The 23983-nt window shown below is 38.3% G+C and overlaps 1 pseudogene; it reads left to right on the top strand.

Moving 5' to 3' along the window:
* LOC113122885 (uncharacterized) overlaps positions 1-23766 on the top strand; it is a 31212-nt pseudogene extending 7446 nt beyond the window's left edge.
* The last annotated feature ends 217 nt before the right edge of the window (positions 23767-23983 follow it).

Here is a 23983-nt window from a genome sequence, read left to right as displayed (position 1 = left end):
TTATTTCCAATTGGTGTAAATACTGTGGACAGCCTTGAGTTACAGTAATGCAGCCATTTCTAAACTGCCAATCAAACATCACTGTCCAAATGCCTTTAAATACAGCAGGTATTTAATTAGCTGAAGTTAGAGCATTTCTGTTTTAAACAGGTGTGGTAGAAAGTTAGCCTAAGTAAAAACATTCCTACTTCAGAGTAAGGCTCAAGATTGATTTATGAAGCATCCTACACTTGAACAAAGAAAACGACTACTCCTAAAAGTGAATATGAGATCACTCAGAGGTGCTATTTGTGACACAAATTCAAAAACCACCCGCAAATCCCAATCTAATGAACACCAGATCCAAAACATTTTGATGCAACACAGATAACTAGAACTTAAGATGCCTCTCAGTGCTGACAGACTGGAAAACTGTCACTTAGCCAAACTTAATATGCCTTTTTCACCATAAAAGAATCTATTTTTCTATTCTGACAAAGGCCTGGCCCCTTTCATCACCTTATCGTTAGGGCATACTATTTTTTTTTTGTTTGTTTTTCATTACAGCCTCTCAACATAATTTTTTTGCTATTCTCTTATGGATCTGTAGCTACATGTACATGTCACTTCTGGTTTTGTTACCTGTGAAACTCTGAGCATTGTACAATACTGGATTCAATGCTGACACTTAAGGTCTCTGCTGTCAAACCTTCAGTTTAACATGTGTGTCCACCACTGAACAGAAACTGTCAAAACATAATGATTAAGTGTCTTTTACTGGCTTACTTGGATTACCTAACTGTGACCAAGCCAGAAGACGGCTCAGCCAGATCTCTTCTAAGGCCAAATTACCCACTTTGCTGTCTTGGGACCCTCACACTCAGAATGTCTTCTGTAGGTGTGCTGACTTCAGACTCAATTTCTCAGCCTCAAAACAAAAGGGCTCCTACAAGCAAAGGAAACTCCACAAACACAGACCAACATGAGCTTTTAACAAGTGAGAATACAATTTAATCTCTGCACTACACATATTTAAAATGAACAGATTTTAAATAATTTGTAAAAAATATCTATTTTTACAATGTAAATCCAACAGAAATAGGATGATCTAAATAGAGTTATTAGCCTGTTGATTACATATGATAAACACTGCATGCCAGGGTAGGCACACACATAACAACACAATGAGGAAGAACTCAATCTACACAGCATGACACTATGGTAATACAGCTGCAATCACTGACTGTAAAGTTACAATTACAGAGTGTGCAAACTGCTTTTAAGTACTTACTAATCATTCTATGATGATGCCAGATGTCAAAACCCAGAAAATATTAAACTAGGAGAAATTGTAAATATATACAAAAATATAGATAAGCATAACAAGACTATAAACAGTCTACACACAAATCAATCAAACACACAAAGGCAGCTATAGCTAAAGGCAATACTAGCAAACAAAGCATAATGAAGCAAGTTAGTGATAGAATTATATAAACTGGGCAAAGTAAAGCAACAGTGGCAGTCGCCAACCTAAAGGGAAATAAGAGCTTCTAACTATCCACACTTGGTGACCAAAGTCCAGGGCATAATATTCAAGTTAAACTGTGATTAAACCTGCACGAATTTGCAGGTAAATAGGTAGTCACTGACAGGTGAAGCTATCCTGTGGGAATGTGGATGTTATTCATTATCAAAGCACTAGTCTATAACTGGCTTCGACTTACAGTAGGGAAGAAATTACATTAATCTACTAGCTCTATCCAACTTTAGCTGTGGATCAATACATTATTCACTCATATTCCACATTATACCAGCTGCACTGGCTTATTGAAGTCTACAAAATACTCCGATATAAAGCCAGAAAAGCTGTTTTTCTTAGCCAGGAACCACAATATAGCTTTTTTTCAACTGGTGTATTGTTGTTATTGTTTAATAAAAAATGATGTGTTTACTTAGTTTACACCTTCTACTGCAGAGCAGTCCTTTGTTCACTTCACACAAAAGTCATTCAGTCCTGACAATGTCTGCAGTCTTGCTGATTGCACTAATATCCATGACCTCAGAACAGCTTTTTTCTCTCCTGTCTGTTTTCGGGATAATAAAATGAGAAGAAAACTGTTATCATTTAATTGAGAAGCTATTGAAACATGTTATTATGTAACACTAATTTCATCCTCCTGAAAAAAAAAAATTCATTTAAATGTTAAGTTGTAAAACCAATACTTGGAAAAAGAGGTCCATGCTTTCACCTCTTCTTGATTTGACAGCTGTAATGGACTTTATAAGAGCTTCAGTCTGAATTCACCTACATGTTGCTGCTCTGAGAGATGAGAACACATTTGATTAATTGTCGCTTTCACTGGCTGCTACAAGTTTTAAAAAAGTTTGAATTTTACTAATAACTAATAATTTTACTAATAACTTTTTACTAATAACTTTTTCTGTTCAAGTTTATGTTCCTGCTATATGTGGTTATGGTTATGTTCCTGCTATATGTGGTTATGGTTATGTTCCTGCTATATGTTAGTGTTGTATGCAGTCCCCCTGCATACAACAAACATACAGTGAAACAATATGAAAACTCTTAGCAATTGTCTGGTTTTTCTGCAGTAATTGGTCATCAGATGTGATCTGGTATTTATGGAAGTCACAAGTACAAACACAATGTGCTTTAGCTAATAAAAGAAGCAAGTCTACTGAACAAATTCGGTAGCATTCGCCATACTGGTGGAAAAAGTAAGTGAACTCTTGGATTTAATAACTAGTTGAACCTCCTTTGGCAGCAATAACCTCAAACAAGCTCTTCAAATATCTGCAGATATAACCTGCACGACATTCAGGAGAATTTCTGGGCCATTCTTCCTGAGACATCATGTCTGAGACACCACATAATTTAAATTTTATTTTAGTGAATTATCCTACAGTCTGACCAGCAAGTAATCTGAAAGTATACTGCACTTAAGCATCACTCCCTGCAAACTGTGCCCGTAGGACTCTGACATGCTGTATTGTACAATGGTAAATCTATGCTGACATGAACAAGACCTCTTTTCCCTCTGCTGATCATAAGGATGTTGGGATTTTCAGGTCTAATTTAAATGTAAAACCCCAGGGAGCTCTTTTATTTCCCCTCTGTGTGCATAAATGTCAACCTGTGTCGCTGCTATATTTTGTATTCAGGACGCTTATGTTTTCTAGTGAAAAATAAATGCCACATCAAAAGACTAGGGGCACCTAAAGACTAGGGGCATGCCTCTAGTATAGAAGTATAACTCCAAATCCTCCCACAAATCCGATTTAATCCCACATTATTATCAATACTTTGCAACTGGTTGTTTCCATGCAAATTATCTCCCAATATATGATAATCTTTTAATACAGTGTTACTATACTCCTCCTCCTTTCTTCTCTCCCATGTTGACAAAGTGAGTCATAAACTTTTCAATTTGCTCAATTGCAGTCTACATTGCATGTCACAAAACCATTCAAAGTATTATATAGAATATAGAATAGTCTAACGCTATCTCAAATAACTTCTTTCAAAATAAAAGCAGGAAGCCTTAATCTGTCTGTAGTTATGAAATTTATAAGCTGATGTATTTATAGAAAATATACAGTAAAAACTGTAACAAACGTTCTGAGCACTATTGTGATGAATAAGCTAAAAATGAGAGTCAACTTAAGGAGCTCACCGCTGTCTTCCCTGGGGCTATAGAGAGCACATATGTAGCACAGTGCTCCATGTTTCCTTTGTAAAGTGATATAGCATGACAGTATGGAATCAGCAACTCCCTCAGCTGTGCATAGAAAATGTAGAAACACATGTTATGAGAATGAAACAGCAGCAAGCAGGTCAGTTTGCTTCTTATCTGGTAGAATATTAAAACTTAAAAATGCTCAAAACGCTTGTTTGTTTTTATTTACATAGGACTGTGTTTTAAAATGAGATTTTAGGCTTGGCCAGTCAGCGGACTAGAGTTGCTGAACCGTAACATATACAGTAAGACTTTTATTGTACTTGACAGAATGCAGTTTACTGAAGATGGTGCATTCACATACAGTGCATGTTTGAGCTAGTTAATAACAGCTTTTCATACCATAGTATGTTCGTTTTTACCCCAAACGCATGCCACAGTTACAATGGTGACCTAACTATTTAAGTAAATATGTTATGGAACTTCAAAATTTGGGTTGACATACACATTAAGACTGCTTACACTGAGGAATGACAACACTGGTCAATCACATAAAATGAAAAGTGACTTCTTGCAGCCGTGAAAATGACTGAACTCAGACAGGTCATTTGTTGAATTGAAAAGGAATTTTAGAGTGTGACATTGTTACTGTAACTCACACCCAGACTGCACAGGCCACTATGCAAAAACAGCATGTCAGCAGAAGCAGCTTGCTACACAGGATGCACTCAGCTAATGTGCTGCTGTGTGCTTAAATGTATTTTGCCAACTCCATAAAAAATAGAAGAGACCTTTTCATGCTTTACGCCAAACCTCCATCACTGTGCCCCATTCAACAAGGTGCTCAAGAGAAAGGTGATCAGGTGCACAAAGTTCAGCATTTGGATATTACCATTTGAATTTTATCTCCAACCAAGAGTCAACATTCCTTTTGTATGACCATGACATTTAAGTTACCTTTAGTGAATCAAGTAATTTTATTAATGCTAATATTTTGGAACAACAATATAAAATTAAGTGTAAGGGATAACCCATAGTGACAAAGTCTTCTCACCTGGTTGCAGTTCCCTTTAGCTTTACAAAGTCTTTCACTGTTTTTTAGTCTTTCAGGACTTTTAAAAAAGATCTAAAAACCCTCCAATAACTTAATAGGACCAAAAAAGAGACAAATTCAATGCAAGAAATGAATGATATCATGCTTCGCAACATTTGTTTCATATAGTGTCCATGACAAAGACATGGCCCTCACACCCAAATGACATCATTACGTGCTGGTAGTTAGTGTCCAAAAATATAACAGTATCTTAGGATTATTTGTAAATTTCACTGACTGAAAACAAGAACTGAACAAATAAAGCAAGATGAAAATACTTCACATTCAATCTGAACGGCTCAAGCAGTAGTTTTGGAGACTTTAACTTTTTTAACTGATGAATATTGAAATTATAGATTGCTAAGCGTATGGTGTGCTACTGGTTAGAAATATTATGGAATAAAAAAAGTTTTACATTTGAATATTCCAAAGTGCAGGATTTATATCAGGTTCAAAATGTGATTTTAAAGATTAACAACATGACTTACTGTTTGTGTATCTGTATATTGTACAGACTACACATCGACACTAGGTATGGTGCAGCGTTGTACATGAGTGGTGAGGCCCCTCTGGCAAAATGTGACTGAAGACCTCAGAGAGTCTGCATCTGTCTCAACAGAGAACAGATTAAAACTACTGTAAAGAACCCGTTTACATCATTTATCCAGTCTCCCTGCTGCCTTGTTTTTACTCCTAAATTGTGCACTTGTTCACATTCTTTTATGGACTGAAATCCTGTTATCAGAAAACAAGGATGATATTAGAGAACAGCTCAGGAGTGAGCTGCATGCTAAAGAAGTAACCACACAGTGTTGTGACTCAGTGTTTCAGGTAGCTTGTTGTGTTGTGCGCTCATCCCCTTCATTTGCATTCACAGTAGCACATTCCTTGCCAACCAGCTCTCTCGGCGAGGCCAAGGTCAGGTATTGTCTTGCTTACACACATCAGACTTCCCAGGTCCAACAGCGCACAGCTGACTGCCTCCACAGCTAAATGTCTTTGAACACCGCTGGTGCACTGGCCATGACAGATCAACAAGTCTCGGATGGGACTCGCACACCTTATCAGTGCCGGAGAAAAGCAAGTGAAGTCACCACGCAGAGGTTGGGGAAAAAATATAAATTTCAGTCTAATTTTCCACAGCCCGATTACAGCGTAACCTCTATGCAATACCAACAAATTACAGAAACGAATGTCTGCAAAGCAGAAAATAACTCACCCACATAAATAACTACGTATGCAGGCTCATTATTGTGCTGGCAGTATAAAATAAGTAGCTTAACAAATGAAGCCATCAGCTGACAGTATATAGCAATTAGACGTCATGTCAGTGCAAGTAGCTGATCAAATGTAAAACTGTTTTGTGTTAAAAAAGACACTGCATCATGCTGAGGACTTTTTTCCGGTGTGTTCTGTCAACACTTCAATGAAGTAATACCGCTTAAAGTTTCTAATGGTGTCAGAGAAACCTCAGAATGACCTTTGCACAAAGCTTTACAAGACATATATTGTCAGGTAAGCTTTCCATGGCATATAAATGGCACATTTAGAGTAAATTAACATCTTGAGCTGTTTTTAATGTCACATTTGCTCTGCTGTGACCTTGTATGAAACATTTCCTTCTCATCCCACTTTGATGATAGACTGCAGCATTTTGGTTTATGAGGATTTCAAGCTCATTTCCTCCCTCGTACGTTATACCAGGTGGCAATCTGACAACTCAACAATTTTAGCCCCATTTTTCAGACCACCATCAGTACAGCTTTCAGTGAACTCATGCCAATATCTTTTCCCTTCCTCCATAAAAAACCCAATTGTTTTGCTTTCCATTTCTCAGACCTTCAACAATAACTTCGACCAATATATGGAGCCGGGGCTTGTGATTCAGTGAAATGCATGAAGGTGTTACTGTATGAATATTTTACAGTGGTTTTTTTGCATATGTTATAATTGGCTTTTGTGCTCGCCAGATGACTTACAAAGTAAAATGGGAACAGAGGGATTGTCAAAGGCTGGGATGCACATAATTCTGAATGTAATATGCCTCTCACTTGCCCGTCATGCCATCTGGAACTGTTTGGGAAAATGCTGCAAGGCACATATTTTCTAAGCGGTAAGTGAAAATGAAAATTTTGTGTGTTTTGTCCTGATTTTTTTCAACTACTGTGTTTGTGTATGTAGCTCTTATAGCTAAGTACCACACAGCACACAACACTTTTAGTTCTCTGGTGATCTGTCACTGTTTACTGTTTCAAAGGTGCAAGTTGCAGAAATAAATCCTGAAATATCCTGGGCATCACAGGTTTTACAAATTGCCATTGAAATTGCAAAAACTGCCATTTGAATCACTATAAATCTAATAAATTTTGATGCATTTTAATGGCTCAGACGACGACTTTAAATCTGCACCTGACACCTCCTGTCAGTAACTTAAAATAATAGTGGGTTTTTGAGATTGTTCCATCATCATTCAATCAGCTACAAAGCACAACAGCATGGGTAAGGCTTTCTGCATACTAATTACATTTTAATCTAACGCCTGTGGGATGTGCTGAAATGCCAACTGTGAGGCAGGCCTTATCACCTCACATCAGTGGCCGACCACACAGATGCTAATTGTAGCTGAAAGAGGGCAAATCCCTACAGCCAGGTTCTAAAAATTCTAAGCAAAGTCCATTTACTAACCAAGACTCTGGGATGTAGTCAAAAGACCTGGAAAAATGTTGTAATTACACTTTAAGATCAGAATAACAATACTTCTGTTTTAGACAATAAGCACATTTGAAATGTAACCATAAGTTATACTGACTATATACAAACACTGATAAAACAATGGAATTCAAACAGAACCTGTTTGATATGTATGTCAGAAGTTAATGCAAATAAGCAAACCTCAGCTTCACATTATGATTGTCTTCATATTGATTAATTAGAATATCGAAATAAACCTTGTCATGCATTAGTACCTACTTACCGTTGTACAGTTATTATTGATGTTATACTTATTCACATGCAATGCATGGACCACTGGTGGTGTTCACGAACACCTCATTATACTGTGTGCAGTTATAATCATCTGCAACACCTTTAAAATACAGAGTATAACAGGCACACTATGCAATGACTTGATAGAATACAGTTTACTGAAGCTGGCTGGCTCAAACTCCACGTTAAAATATACTGTACTTGTGTTATACTGGTTCTATATAGGAATGCTTAAATTGCTTTAAATTTATGACAGTCAGAACATGGTTTGAATCCTACATGCATGCACAGCTTTTGCTTTAAAGTGACGTGCCTTGCAGATTTTGCATTATCATGTATGCACAATCACACTGTTTCCTAAGTAATCTGCTTTGCTGCATTTTGCTTTAGAGCAGTAGGGGCCACATTGTGAGAAAAAAATATGTCATTATCACTTTTCGGAATACAGGATACATATATGTATGTACAGGGTCATGAAACATACAACACAGAGATACACAAGCGTACCTTCTCACTGAAGTTGGACTTAATGATCTCTAAGCTTTTTGCAGATAAACTTAGTCAAACAAGTCCCTTACAGACCGAATATGGTTGATATGCTTGAGAATGAAAACATTTACACTTACATGGATACCTGTGCAACCAAAAAAGCACTCTTACAGGGACTGGATAATGTAATGTGCTTCTTGCTTTAATTATGAGCTGTTAGAGCCTCTAAATTGTGCTCATGTGTGGCTTGAAGCCTTTATTTAGGCACTGTGAGGTTCATTGAGTTGAGCTGAGTTGTTTAGCAGTTCAGGGCAGCTTTGGAAACAACTCTCAACAGAAAAACCTCATGTTTGGATAAACAGTCAATTTGAGTATGGAGTGGATAGTGTGGCCAGCAATCCATCCATCTATGCATAATCTACTGCTTATCCTGGTATCTGGGTCTAGAGCCATTCCCAGCTGACAGTGGGAGAGAGGCAGAGTACACCCTGGACAGATCACCAGTCTATCACAAAGAAAAACACTCACAATCTTCATATTCATGTGGGCAATTTAGAGTGGGAACATGCAAACTCCACACAGCGAGGCCCCAGGTTCAAAGAACATCCTTGCTGTGTTGCAACAGTGCTGCTTTGCATAATTTCATTAAATCATTTGTAAGGTGCCCAATCAGAGTATTCACAAAAAAAGCCTGTCACTTTGGCTTTTCATACTCATGACCAGTGATGTTTTATTCCTATTTAGTCTCACAGGGATCTGCTGGAGCCTATCCCAGCTCTCTTTGGGTGGAAGGCAGGGGTCCACCCTGGACAGGTCACCTGTCCATCACAGGGCCACATAGAGACAAACAACCTCACACACTCACACTCACACTCACACTCACACTCACACTCACACTCACACTCACACTCACACTCACACTCACTCCTATGGGCAATTTAGAGTCACCAATCAACCTGACATACATGTTTTTGGACTGTGGGAGGAAACCAGAGTACCTGGAGAAAACCCACACAAGCACAGGGAGAACATGCAAACTCCACACAGAAAGGCCCCAAACCAGGTTCCCAAGGTTTCAAACCAGGGACCTTCTTGCTGTGAGGCAACAGTGCTAACCACCACTCCACCTGCCACCATTGATTTGTAATAGTCTTGTAAACAATCAAATAAAAAGATATACTCATATGCCCTACTTGATTTATGCTTTTTGCTTTAAATGCTAGTGTTGTGATTAATTCTGTTTAATACAAACACCAACATGAACACCAACCTTCTTAAGCTGCTCTCTGCACTGTGGATGTCAGAGGTGCTGCACTTTCATCTCCATCTAGTCCCACTAAATGAAATAGAACAGTAGATAACAATCCCAGCAGATCAAACACCACACAGAGGAATGCTAAGTCTGTTACATATATCACACATATATCTCACCTTGGCTGCAGCTCCCTCACGCTGCAGCCAGAAGGGAAAGTCATCACTAATTAACATGTCAGAGCTGCTTGCTGCCATATGAGCTCCAAGACACTGATTGACTTCTAGCTCCAGGCATCTGGCATGAACTATTCAAAATGCACTCCAACACATCTTCAGGCAGAGACAACAGTGCCACAGGGGCTTATGCACTATTTATACTACTTAAGCTATCTCAGTGTGTTATTGGTGAATGCCCCCTTTGTTGTGGTACAAGACCACCCACAATAGTTGAATAGGGATCAGACAAAAACAGGATTATGGCACATGAGTTGCAAGGTCATTGAGTGGAAATATGGTTCATGTGTATCCCTCACTGACAGATTTGTTTGCACTGCTCATCTCCAGGTCATTTCCATTTAAATGGGCAGAGGTTTTGGTGATAAACTTTCTGAGACAGAAGGCATGAGTGGATTAGCCCAACACATGGTTTCATTGATCTCAGTAATATATGGTAACGTGATGAATCTCCTCAATCTGCAACTCTCCTCAGAATAGCCTCATCTGGACACATTTAATATAGCCCAGATTAACCCCTCCATATAACAATTTTAAACTATCACTTGTGTGTGTGTGTGTGGGGGGGGGGGGGGGGGGGGCTAATACTTAACTGAATATAATGTTTGGAAAACGTACTACAAGAGGAGGCACCAGCTTCTGGAAAATAGCTTAAATTTCAGTTTCAGTTATTTGTGATTTTTAATATTTGTAAATTATGCATTTGAAAAATCTATATATATATCTATAATCTATAATCTTTATGAAAATATGTGCCCTCAAATTAATAATTTGCATACATGCTTCATGCTTCCCAATCCTGCATTTACATGCACAGTGTTTGGATTCTCCATAAACTCAATATCATAAAGGAAAATATGAGATTAATAACCACAATACACAAATTATCCTCTACAGAGTGCCTTTTTGGTATGAAACATCCCAAACCAATACAATTTCTTCTTTTACACATAATTAAATATTAAGCACAAAGTATTCATATTTCTTTACATGTCAATACCATGGAACCATCAACGTTATATTATCTTTATGCACAAACCAGCTGTTTCACATTGTTTTCTGTTTTGCAGCATATGGTCCAGATGTTAGACACATAGGCTGTAAAAATCCCAACCCAGGTATATGTATAGAATATTAATAACAGAGCATCCCATAAATATTGTATAGTAACAAGCAACTATGACTATCATGAAGCTGTATATTTTGATATGTCACCAATATAAAAAATACTCACAGGTAAAGGAGGAAATAAAAGTCTAGAGTTTGAGGCTATGTATTAAGCTTGTTACTAATAGATAAAATTCATTGTAATGATATACAAATGCAAGGTAGTCAACTACCCAAGGTCATATTTAACTTTTCTGTCTGTTTTCTTGTGTCTTGTTTTTATATCTTCAGGGTCTATTGCTCTGCCGATCTAGAAAAACGGTATCCTGAAAATTAGCAAGGGAAATCTAAAAAAAGTCAAGCTGAAACATCTAAAACTATGATTTAACTTTTTCCCTCACATACAGTTTTATAACTTTATGTCAAAAAAATCAGATACTGAAAGACTAATTCTATGAAATTGCATAAGCCCATTAGCGTGAAAGATTCTTTTCTTCTAGTGTTTCAAAATGTCTTATTTAATATGATGTAACTCAAACAGAAATAGCAGCGATGGTGAAGGTCATCTGGTACGGCCATTCACATATTAATGAGTTGCAGTGGTTGCTAATGGAGCTACAGTAATAAATATTGACACTACTGTACCATTAAGATGAATACCAGGTCTCATGGCAGCTGTGTACTTGGTCAAGTTCATTTTTTCTCATCTGCTACTTTTCATCTTCTCCACTTTCACACTCCATTACAGCATGTCTATGTCTGGCACTCAAGCAAAGGCAGATCAATGTGCATCCTGTGTCTGCACCCCTCCACCACTGTTCCTTCCCAACCCTGCAATCAATCTACCAGGGAAACATGTTAGCTATCAATAGACATACCATTTAATTTAAAAGCACAGAGGGCACTTATTGTGAAGAACAATATCTTCTCCATCAGTCTATGCATTACAGCCAATCTTATCCCACCATGATTTTGCCACAACAATCATTTCAGTAATGATCTTCTAGTAAAATGCATTGTAGTATAGGTCAAATGCTTACCTAACAAAATAGGTAATGAAATATATTTCCTAAATGTAAATCTATACATCAGTGCAACCTAATTACTTACTTTTGCTTCCTCACTTACATTTAGACAATGCACAAGCTTTGTAAAAGCCAACCAGCATTACAAATAATACATGGCATGTCTGCAATGAAATTGACAAATACTCTGTTTCAACAGCAGTCTCAATGTGGTTTGACCCATATTCTGTTGTAACATTTATAGCTCATAACATCAGTGGAGGGACTTCTTTGATTAAGCCTGGGTAATGGACAAGACAGAAATGCATTGTAAAGCACTATCGTGTTGGCTCCTAATTGCCTGATGACTTTAATTAAACGTCAGGCTCTTATTCTTGACTAATCACACTGCCTCACAGTTCCCAACACTCCTTTAAGTGGTACTCGCATGACTTTTTGCAGATGTCAGCACTCCATTAATAGGAAGTTGGTTCAAAAAGCGGCACTTAACAGGACTCATACACTGTGCACACAGATGAATCCGAAGTGTAGTCAAGTGAAACAATTTGTCAGTGCTACCATTACGATTTGTCACTAAGCAGTTATCATTAAGTATAAATCAATAGGCTCTCAAACAGCCGCCAATTGCCTTTGATTTCTCATATAAAGTATCAATTTATTGCACATTACTATCACTCTGTAATATCTCCCCAGCATGGGCAGAAGCAGTAAAATCCTAGTCCACGAGCAACTCCAACAATGTGCCACCTACTAGGCTACGGTCTTTTTAACCACACCTACAAATAATAATAATAATAAAAATAAAGTTTTTATATTATAGTACAATTTGTATAGTATAATTCTATATACTATATTATTTATATATTATACTATATAATTATCATTGTTATTTGGTGCATTACTAAAGAAAAAAGTTAAATAATTCAGCACAACACATAAATGAAGTATAATTAAATACATAGAACGTAAAGAAGTAAATCACATAAAACATTGGACTGGACACAAACTCTAAGCTAAGATTCTTTTTAAATATGTAATTTTTAAGAAGTGATTTAAAAGATGTTGCTGCCTAAAAGCCCCGGGTCCTCAGACAGAGAGTTACAAAGCTGAGGTGCTCTGCTAAAAAAACAAGATCACCTTCAGCCTTGAGCTAGGGTTATGAAGGTCCAGAATGGCTCTTCCAGATATCCTGGGGCTTTGGCTCTGGCTTGAAGGGGAGCAGTAACTTAGCAATATAACTTGGAGCAAACCCATGAAGTAAGCTTTTAAACTTAAGCCTAACACTGACTGGTAGCCACTGAAGAGAGGCTAAAACTGAATTAATTAAAGTTGAGCACCAAGTACTAAGTGAAAGTGTTTACTTTTTCAGCTTAGCCCTGAATACAGTGAATTCAGTGACCTGTTTTTTGAGATAATCTACAGCAAAAACAAGGGGCCAAGTATGGAGCTTTGGGGAGCCTCATGGGTCAGAGGGGCTACTGAAGAGGAAGCATCACTAACAACAATGAAAAGCTCTACATACACAGTAAGAGTATGTGCTACATATTTAACTTTAATTATTCTGATTTAAAAAAAACTGCTCTATACAGTAGCAGAGAAGGCACTCTGCGGAGAAGCTTTTATTTCCAGGGCTACAGGAGTTAATGCCTTTCTCATATATTTTCTAACCTTTAAAATGCTGCCAGCTTTGCACACAAATGCATCTGCTCTACCCATAACCTTTAGAAAATTGCAGACTATGGGCTGAAATAATTCAAATTACTCATCAAGTACACCATGGAAAATATAATAAGTTTGGCACTGGACAAAAATACACAAAGTGCAGAAGGTGCAATGAGTTGTAAATAGCATGTGGACTGTGCAATATTTTTTTTCTTTTTATTTTCCATTTATATCTTGCATAATGTATACTAGGTCTGCATGTTGTACCACCTGAACACATTAATATACAGGCAAAAAAAACTTAAGTTGTATTTAGCACTGCTACTACCAAGGAAAATTTATTAATTTAATTATTCAAATAGATTACCAGTCTCAAGCCTTGAACGCTAAAAAAAAAAGTAAAATATACACCACAAAGACGGTAAAATGGCAAATGCACTGTTGGTAAAATGAATTAACCACTAGGCTTTGTGGGATGAAAAGTAATGATATGAGTCACAGTTTTATAATCTTGAGTTTTCAAAGGAGGAACACAGGATACAATCAAGCATGAGGTTTACTGATCAGTAAATTCTAATTTGTTCAGAGGGCATTAAATACTGCTTTTCATTTGTAATGTCATTGGCAATCCAAGCAAATCAGCCCTGAAACGCTTCAACATGCATTTATGTGAAACTAAGTGCTTTGGCAGCAGTTGTTGTATTTAACTGAAAGGGATCAAATTGAGATAAATAGCTATATTTAGTCTGAATTTGAAATACAGAAAACAGATGCACCCTCACAGCCACAGGCTTAAAGACAGGATCCCCCTTGGCAGTCTAGATTTTGATGGAAGTGAAAGCAGATTTGTGAGTGTGTCATCGTAACTGGGACTACATAGTAAAGGTCGGTCTGGTGGTAGGAGAAGGTGTGGTTTGTGCAATACCCAAACTGCAAGATCAAAGACATTTTGAGGATCAGTATCCACTAGCTGCTTGACTGATTGAATACGAGGGGATAACTTGAAGAACAGATACAGAGCTGATGCTTTGTGCTGTGGGAAAGCAGAAGTGATGGAGATGCTGGAATTGGGATTGAAAGCTGTACAGACCCAGGGAGAAACTGTAAAAACTCACCAGCAAATGAAGGTGGGGAATGTGAGAGAAAGGATCTTCACTGAATTTTTGCAAAAGCAACAAGACAAAATCAAATCATTCCCATCTTCAGAGAAATACTGTGGGATATCAAAAGAAAACATCAGTGGTCTGAGAGTCTGTGAAAGAGGTATTTAAGATAGTGTTCATAGGGCATCACAGGGTCTTATCTCCTCATAGACAGACAGACGTTAACGGTGAAATGAAGTGAAAGATTTATTTTAGGAGTGACTGACTGCTTTGTCTTGTTTAAAGGTTGTGCACAACTTTTAAAACTGCACCTCAAGTAGAAGCTACTGGATGGAAGATGTCTTACCTCAAACTGTATGAATTACAGTTTACTATTTACTAGAAGAGTATTAATACTAATAAATGAATTCTGAATGTAAAATGTGCTCTGTGTGATAAATATACCTGTTTGTAATCATGTACAGTGTCTGTGTATACTCTATGTCAGTGGTTCCCAGATGGTGTGCCATGTAGTGAAGCATGTCCAGGTGTGCCTTGGAATTTTTGGGACAACCCCACATCTACCTCTTAGCTACAAAACAGGCATTTTAACCAGACAATAAAACCCATTGTAAAACACAAGAAACAAATGTCATAATACAAAACTCAAACATCAGTCCTGCTGAACTGCATGATATATATTGGTTGAGTATTTTTTTTCCTTCAGAAGAATTTAGAATAGAAAATATATATTTGTCTTTTCCTTTCATATTAAACTCATTTGAATAATGCTCTTAAAGTCTTACCTCGCTATTCTTTTTGAACTGACATCAGAGTTGCACTTGTGAAAATTAAACTTTTGGTAGTCTGTATTTCTATCATACGTTTGGTCAAAAATTTAATGTTAAGTAATATTAAAAAGGTCTTTTAAATCTAACTTGTTCGTGCCTGTACCTGACCCTCCCATTTCGCTCTCTTCTCATGTCCATTAACCTTTCATGTTACGACCTGTCTGGTAAAAAAGGATGTGTTTGCAATTTGAAGTTTCAAATGAATTTCTGAAATAGTTTCATGATTAGCATAGTCGTTTGTCAAATTTTATTTGACATTAGTACATTAAAATAAATGTTTAGAGAGTTGATAGCACATTTTACAAAGGCTATTTTGCACGGCTATGAATACAGGTATACCTTACAGATTTTTACTTCCCCTTTGGTGTGACTTGAATCAAAAAGTTTAAAAAGCACTGTATTATGCAACTTCTGGGGTTGACTTCAGATATCTGAGAGTACAAGCATAACACAGTAAACCAGGTTAAGAAATACTGAGCTATATTAGATACAGAATATGTTTTCACCTGACATTAAAACATATATACATACATTGTAGTTCTGATTTGTTTTCAGAGATGCTGTTGTGTCTTTTTATCTGAGGATACATTCTGTAAAATATTCTGTTTTCTAAAACTGTTCACAAGCAAGGGCAGCACAGTGGCTTGATGGTTAGTACTGTTGTCTCACAGCAAGAAGGTTCCTGGTTTGAAACCCATCAGGGACCTTTCTGTGTGGAGTTTGCATGTTCTCCCTGTGCTTGTGTGGGTTTTCTCCAGGTACTCTGGTTTCCTCCCACAGTCCAAAAACATGTATGTCAGGTTGATTGGTGACTCTAAATTGCCCATAGGAGTGAGTGTGAGTGTGTGAGGTTGTTTGTCTCTATGTGGCCCTGTGATGGACTGGTGACCTGTCCAGGGTGGACCCCTGCCTTTCACCCAAAGAGAGCTGGGATAGGCTCCAGCAGATCCCTGTGACCCTGGAATAAGCAGGAATAGGCAGGTATAGATGATGGATGGATGTTCATAAGATTTTTTTGAGAAAAAAAGTGGTGTTTTTTCCAGCTCCCTAGCCACTTTATTGGTTTGCTGCCTCTTGAGGCCTGCAGGGATTGGTTCTTTCAGGGATTAATCATAAAGCACACAGGTGGAAAACAAAGGCAACTCTACGTTAAGGTATGTGAGAAATACACACAAGGCAAAGTAGCATGCAACACCAATTCAAACTACAAACAAGTAAAGGTAACACGAAAATGCATGCAAACAATACGACCAACAGAATCAAGCCAAACAAATAAACAAACATGTTTTGTTACAATACAAATGAAAGAGGTAACATTTTGCTGACATGCTGTGTATGAACATTTTTGCAATTTACCACGTGTTTTCATTAAAAATGCAAGCGAATGCAAATTCACTTAGCAACATTTTCCTTGTTGGGTGTCAGGTAATATGTATTGTACTGTTGTAGTAAGCCAGCTCATTCATGTCTATGGCTACCAATTTACTACTGCTTCAGTGTGCAGTCAGAAAAAAACATCATTTACATTGCAGGGCTGTGGATTTCTCACAGGGTACTGCAATCCAGAAATATAATTAATGAACTGCTGCTGTGTGAAAGTCACATGAAAGTCACGTTCCAAATGATGTAAAGTAAAACCTTTCAACTCAACTCAGTAGAAGGCTTTGTTATTCCTTCAAGCTGCTGGACCTGTGGAGGCACATAGCAGCAGATCAATATGGAAGGTAAAAACGAGCATTTTCCAAAGTCGGGTGATTATTCATTAGTCGGTCGTCTCCAGTAAGCCTACAGAAGAATGAAGCACATTCATTATTCGTGCTACTGCACAGCTTCTAACATCTTGGAGTAACATATCACATGCAGAATATATAACCTGGGGCTTACATTAAATAGTGTGCCAGACTGGGTATGTATTCAGCGGGCGAAGTCATCTGTCATGCTGAATCTGACAGACGATTCAGGTTTTTGATTTTAAGAAAGGGGCTTGGTGGGAGATATCTATGGGTGCCATCAGAGACCAAAAATATCTCCCACTGATTAACATTTATAGGTTCACTAATTCTCTAAAACTTCCTATGGTCTTCTCCTTGTTCAGACTCTACTGTACTTTATGAAAAGTCTTTAGAAGGCTTCAGGGGGAGATTTTACAGCTTCATTTAGAACTGAACAATTCTGAAATCATGAACTCCTGAGTAGTTTGATAAAGAATAACATTCTCACTGATGGCTTTCATTGCACAATTAGGGCTGTTTTAATAAGGCAAAAAAAATCCAGTATGGTTGCGCACTCTCAGTACAAATAGACAAAGGTTATCATGCATATCAAATACTGAGCCATGTTTTAAACATGTACTATTTAAGTAGTTTAAATGATAGAATTCATATGTTACAGATAAAAAAAAAAATTTTAAATTTCCATTTTTTAAAAAAATCATATCATCAAAAATAATGACCCCATTACCACCATCACAGCTTTAATTCAAGTTTGTGAGATTGTTATGTGAGGCTGTTTCAATTCATCTGCATCTAGGCTATAAATAAGTGCAGAATCATGACGCTGCTGTCACGCTCCATAAGGCTGATGCATGGTCTATTTTCCTATTGACTTCTGGGGGAATTTGCAGGTGACAACCTCATTCCAGAGTGCCTTTGAGCTGTATATGCATACACGTTTGACTCAGTAGATCCACTCTTCTTTACTTTTTCTCTCCCATGTCCTTAAATCTTGTGCTCCAAACAATATTTTAATTTCAAAAATACTATTGTATACATTGTTAAAATCTGCTCTTAAATAATTTAATTCATTTTAAAGATTCAACTCTGTATTAGATTATTGCATTCTTCCTTTGGTAAACTAGTGTAGAGCAATCCAGTCTAGTTTTTATTTATTCACACATTCATAATGGATTTTTAACAGCATCCACAGGACTTCAGACCAAAATGCAGTCAGAAATATCAATAATTTATGCATGTTGGAGTGCTTTTAAAGTGATGAAAACTGAACCTGACAATGGAGTGGCTGACCAAAAATATCGATAATGATGGCTATTGTTGGCATAACTATGAATACATATGTAATATAGACCATTACTGGTAATTATTTGACAAGGCAGATGTCATGCATTGTTGCATATATAGTGAACTTTACCACAGTAGGTCCCAGAACTCTATCACTCAAGACATAAGGATTACAGTGCATTGATTTCCATTCACTGATTGTAAATCTGTTTCCTCTCTATATTTCTTTTACCACAAAAAAGAGACAGCAAGCAAGAGAACGACAAAAGCCATTTGCTTGGGAAAAGTAGTGGTTCGAATTAGTCAACTATGAACAAGAATTCTGCAGTGAATGCAAAATGAATGAAGTAGAAGCAGTAATAGTAGCAGTGTTGCTGTTTTTCAAGTGGTGCCTTACCAACACTAAAAATAATATGGTAATAAAATCCTTCAAATCTCAAAATTAAAGCACTTATCTATAACTGCATTTGGGGTCATTAAAATGTAAAGATGCCTAGTACAGATTTAATACCAGAATTAAAAAACTATTGCCATCCATGAAAGGATTTTTAGAAGTTTCATCTAGAGCGCTGTGACATTTTCAGCATATCTATTTTTATTCTTTAAAACTTTGAGTTTCACTGCCACCCTCAGAGAAAAGCATTGGATAGCTTGACGGTGGTCAGCTTGTCGGCTTGATGTTACTGGCATCAAGCTGTTATAAATAATCAAATGTTTGGCTGCACAGTACAGTAGGGTTTTTTGGCTGTTTTGCCAGAATGTGTTTTGAAATCAGTGACAGAGTGATAATCTGAATATATAAACAGGACTTGTGACAACTCCCTGAATTTGTAGGACTGAGCTTTTAGCGGGAGATGTCCTTGCCACTCGCAAGAATGGCACAGAATTGTTATGGAAATACAGCACCATTGGCAATTAGTCATGATTTTTAATTCCACCATATCTTAGATTTAATGTTTTTACTAACCGTAGTAATTCATGACCCTGCTACCTTTGTAGCAGCATCAACAGTTGGAATATTTTTACTAGCTGAGCTAATGTTTTCAGTGTTTTTGTATATCAAGTGTACAAACAACCTCTGTAAGGGGGTGTTTTTCTCAGCAAATAAATTTGACCTGTCATAGCAAGAAAGCATTAACAATGGATCTGTTGTGATGTCCCTCAGAGCAATGACAGACAATGAGTGACAGTGACCATGCCTGTATAACACCAGCACTGGTGAACAAGACCAACGTTTCCCCTCATGAGTTGATAGAGACCACACAAAGTTCAAATAAGAGTGAATAGACAGCTCCAAATAAATGGAAATGTTTCTGTGTCACATACATTTGTAAACAGGCAACTATTTGTTATTATGTCTTAAGGATAAGGCTTTGATTTTTTTTTCATAAATCTCATACAGAGGCTTAAACCAACAAAGAATTTGTCATCATGACTGTGAATCCTGATGGTGGTTTAGCTTGTTATCTGCAAGGCAGATTTTGATTTTTATCCAAATATACACCAGTGGGTTATGTCACTGCAGTAGGTGACATGTTTCTTCCCCACAACATGTTTTTTTTTTTCTTCAAAAAGATGAGAGCTCCAAAGCCTGAGAATGGGCATCAGTTTTTATAGTCACTGAAATGACAATGCTTCAACTCCACATGTGTGTGATCTCTGCTCTGTTCACACTGCTACGCCAGCTTTTCATACTGGCTTCTTGGACTACACATAGAAAGCAGAGACCAACATAGCCAGGTTTTGGATTCACAGACAATTCACTGTTGGTTTAATTCTCTGTGTGAGGTGTGACGTACAACGAAAACATATAAACCATTACTACCTTATGCTAGATGACAACGTTGTTTTGACAGCTTGTTGTGCTTACTTCTGTGTCCAGAAAATTACCTATTGTAGGTTTATGGTCCTTTAGGGGTGTTCAATTTATTTTGTCTACTCCATATCAGTGAACATTCAATTTAATTAACTTAGGAATGAGACATTAAATGGCCAGGTGCTGCAAATCTTCATTTAAACACCTCCCTGTTCTGAATTTATTTTGTTCTTACAGGAATAGTCCAACATTTTTAATTTGCTTGTTTACTTTATTTCAGAGTGAGACAAGGAGATTTAAAATTAATCCTGTGTCTGTGCATTACTTACACACATGGTGGTGGGATGTGATTACCATAGCATAAAGACAGGAAGCAGCTACGTAATGTAGCTCTCTCTAAAATGAAAAAAAAAACTGAAAAACTGATGAATTTACATGTTGTTAGTGAACATATTTCCTGACAGGACAGGTTAGCTAGTTTGCAATGTTTAGTCCCAGTCTCCCTGTACCCACAGTGGCCTAAACAGACTGAAGTATTGCAGGGTTAGCAGAGAAACTGTTAAAATATTAAAATTGAAATTTAAAACGTAATTCTCCTGAAATCAAAAACAGGATAAATATTAGGAGACCTATTTTAGGAAAAATTATATATATCTTAGTTATTAATGCCGTCCTGTAGAAATATTTTTATTACCATATTATGACTATATATTACCATACCATATTATGACTATAAGTCACACTTTTCTCAGTTCTCTGGCTTGTAGTGTGACTTACATTGAATTATATATTCACTGTCATTTTGTAAAGTTAGCACAGCACTGCGAGTGTGGTGCCACACTTCCACAAATGCTGCGGGACAGACTCGTTTGTGGAGTAAACGACAACCGAATGCAGAAGTGGAGAATTGTCCACTACTATCAGTAGTGGAGTTAACATTTGAGAAGGCACTGACCAGGCAATGGAGACTGCGAGCAAGAACGTGAGAGATCTGCAAGGATTGTTAATGGAGGAGACAGGACAAAATGTGACGTCACTTAAAGCAGCCACAGCAGTACATAGAGTGTACTCAGCTGAGAAAAAGGGGTGACAAAAAGACATTGTGTTCAAACTAAAGTGGCCCCTATCATGTAGAAAGTGAGGGTAAATGGCATGGAGGTGGACTTTGAAGTCAACACAGACTGTGGAGTGACAATTATCAGCAAAGGACAATATTCTAGGTTGTGGAAACAAACTGAAATGCCAGATTGGAGACCCTGCAGTTTGAAACTAAAGACCTATACAGGGGAAAAGATGAAAGTGCTGGGTCAAGCCACAGTAACAGGCAGTACCAACACAGAAGTTAGCAGATGTGCTAAAGACAGACACGCAGAGGTGTTTAAAGAAGAGCTGGGGCAGCTCAAAGGCACCACAACTAAAATTCCTGTCAACCCTGAGGCCCAACCACGATTCTATAAGCCCAGACAAATTCCTTTTGCCGTCAAGCCCTTGATGAAGGTGGAGCTCCAGACTCCAGCCTCCAGGCTAGAGGCCAGAAATTTTCCAAACTGGTTATGAGCCATACGTTTCAGCAAATTATGCTGGATGAAAGTGCCAAGAATTATGTCATGGTTAACACAGACAAGGGGCTGTACACGTATTGCAGGCTCCCTTTTGGAGTGGCCTCAAGTCTAGCCATTTTCCAACGCACCATGGAGGGAATTCTCCAAAATATGAAGCATGTCGCAGTGTATCTGGAAAACATATTAGTCACAGGAACAAATGAAGAGGAGCATCTGAGAAATCTGGTTGAGGTTCTGGGGAGACTAGAAACAAGTGGATTGAGACTGAAAAGGAGCAAATGTGAGTTTCTGGAAGAGGAAATGATATTCCTGAGCTACCGAATCAGTGCTGCAGGAGTGCAGCTGGTCACAGAAAAGGTGCAAGTGATTCAAGAAGCCCACCGGTCCACAGTTGGTGAGTGAACTGAAGGTTTATCTAGGCTCACTGAACTATTATCATAAGTTTCTGCCCAGTCTGTCCACGGTGCTGGCACCCTTGCAGGAAGAAGCCTTTGTGAAGTCAAAAGAACTCCTCCAGTCATCTGCTATATTAGTGCACTACGATCCTACCAAACCTCTTATCTTGGCTTGTGATGCTTCCCCATATGGGGTGAGGGCTGTGCTGTCCAGACAGACAGACCGATATGATTTGTATCATGGACATTAAATGCAGCAGAGAAGAATTACTCTCAATTGGATAAGGAAGGTCTGGCTGTCGTTTTTGGGGTAAAGAAATTCCATACATATGTGTATGGCAGACCGTTGCGACTGATCACAAGCTCCTGATTGCACTGTTTAGGGAACTCAGAAGTGCCTCAGATAGCTTCTCCATGTATTCAAAGTATTGTGTATCGAGCGGGCCGTGAGCATCAAAATGCTGATGGGTTAAGCCAGCTGCCGCTGTCCAAAAAAGGAGTGGAGACCCCAGCGGAGGAAGAGAGTGTTGCTGCTGAAGGAAAGCATAGCAGGTGAAGAAATGGACTGATACAGATCCTGTTTTGGCACGAGTAAGAGAGTACATGCTTGCAGGATGGCTCAAGAGTTTGGAAGATCAAGCCTTTGGAGCATACCTTAAAAAGCAGGATGAAAGTGTCCAGGGAGGCTGTGTATTGTAGGGTGCATGCCCCCAAGGCCATGCAGCCCGTGGCCACCCTGGCATAACCAGAATGAAGGGGTTGGCACAGAGCTATGTGTGGTGGCTTCAGATGGATGCTGCAGTGGAAGGAATGGTAAAAGCCTGTGCCAGATGTCAGGAGAACAGGAACACCCCTCCTTGTGCACCCTTGCACCCTTGGGAAATTCCAAAGCTAACATGGAGAAGGATCCATATTGATGCAGTGGATGCATATTTTAAACGGATAGAGGCGTATTCTTTAGATAACGCGGCATCTGCTGTTACCATCCAGTGCCTCAGACAAAGTTTCAGCCAGCATGGGTTACCAAAATAAGATAGTTGTGTCAGATCATGGCACTTGTTTCACCAGTAAGGAGTTTCAAGAATTCATGAGCGCATCGGCATCAAGCACATAACCACAGCACCTTACCATGCGGCTTCTAATGGACTGGCTGAAAGAGCGGTGCAAACATTTAAAAGCCTTATGAAAAAGAGCACAGGAAATTCAATTGAAGCCAGGCTAGCAAGAGTGCTGTTCAAATGTGTTATCAAATTACACCTCAGTCGACTACCCAAAAATCACCGGCAGAGCTGTTGTGTGAATGTAAGCTGAGGTCTGCCCTTGTTCACCCTGACTTCATTAGTCAAGTTCAAGACAAGCAAATGAAGCAGAAGTGTTACCATGACCATCGGGCCAAAGAGCGACATTTGAGTATAGGTGATGTGTATACCAAGAACCAAGGACCTATGTGGATTCCAGGAACAGTGCAGAATAGGATGGGGCCTCTGTCATATACCATCGCACTGGGGAATGGCTAGGTGGTGCGCTGGAACATTGATCAGGTGAGGACCAGACGTGGTAGCGCCTGCTGGAACAGCTGTGGGGTTGGAGACTTCCTTGCAAGCTTGCAAGATGTGGAGGAGTTGCCATTGCCAGAATCAGTTAGTCCTGCACCATCAGAGGACAGTGTTGTACAGCAGACAACTTGAATTACCCCAGAAGCCAGCATATCAGAGACTTTAAAGACAGAGGAGC

Source organism: Mastacembelus armatus, chromosome 21 (genome assembly GCF_900324485.2).
Source record: "Mastacembelus armatus chromosome 21, fMasArm1.2, whole genome shotgun sequence".
Lineage (NCBI taxonomy): Eukaryota > Metazoa > Chordata > Actinopteri > Synbranchiformes > Mastacembelidae > Mastacembelus > Mastacembelus armatus.
The sequence above is the reverse complement of the archived record's forward strand: the minus strand, read 5'-3'. Positions and strand labels throughout refer to the sequence as shown.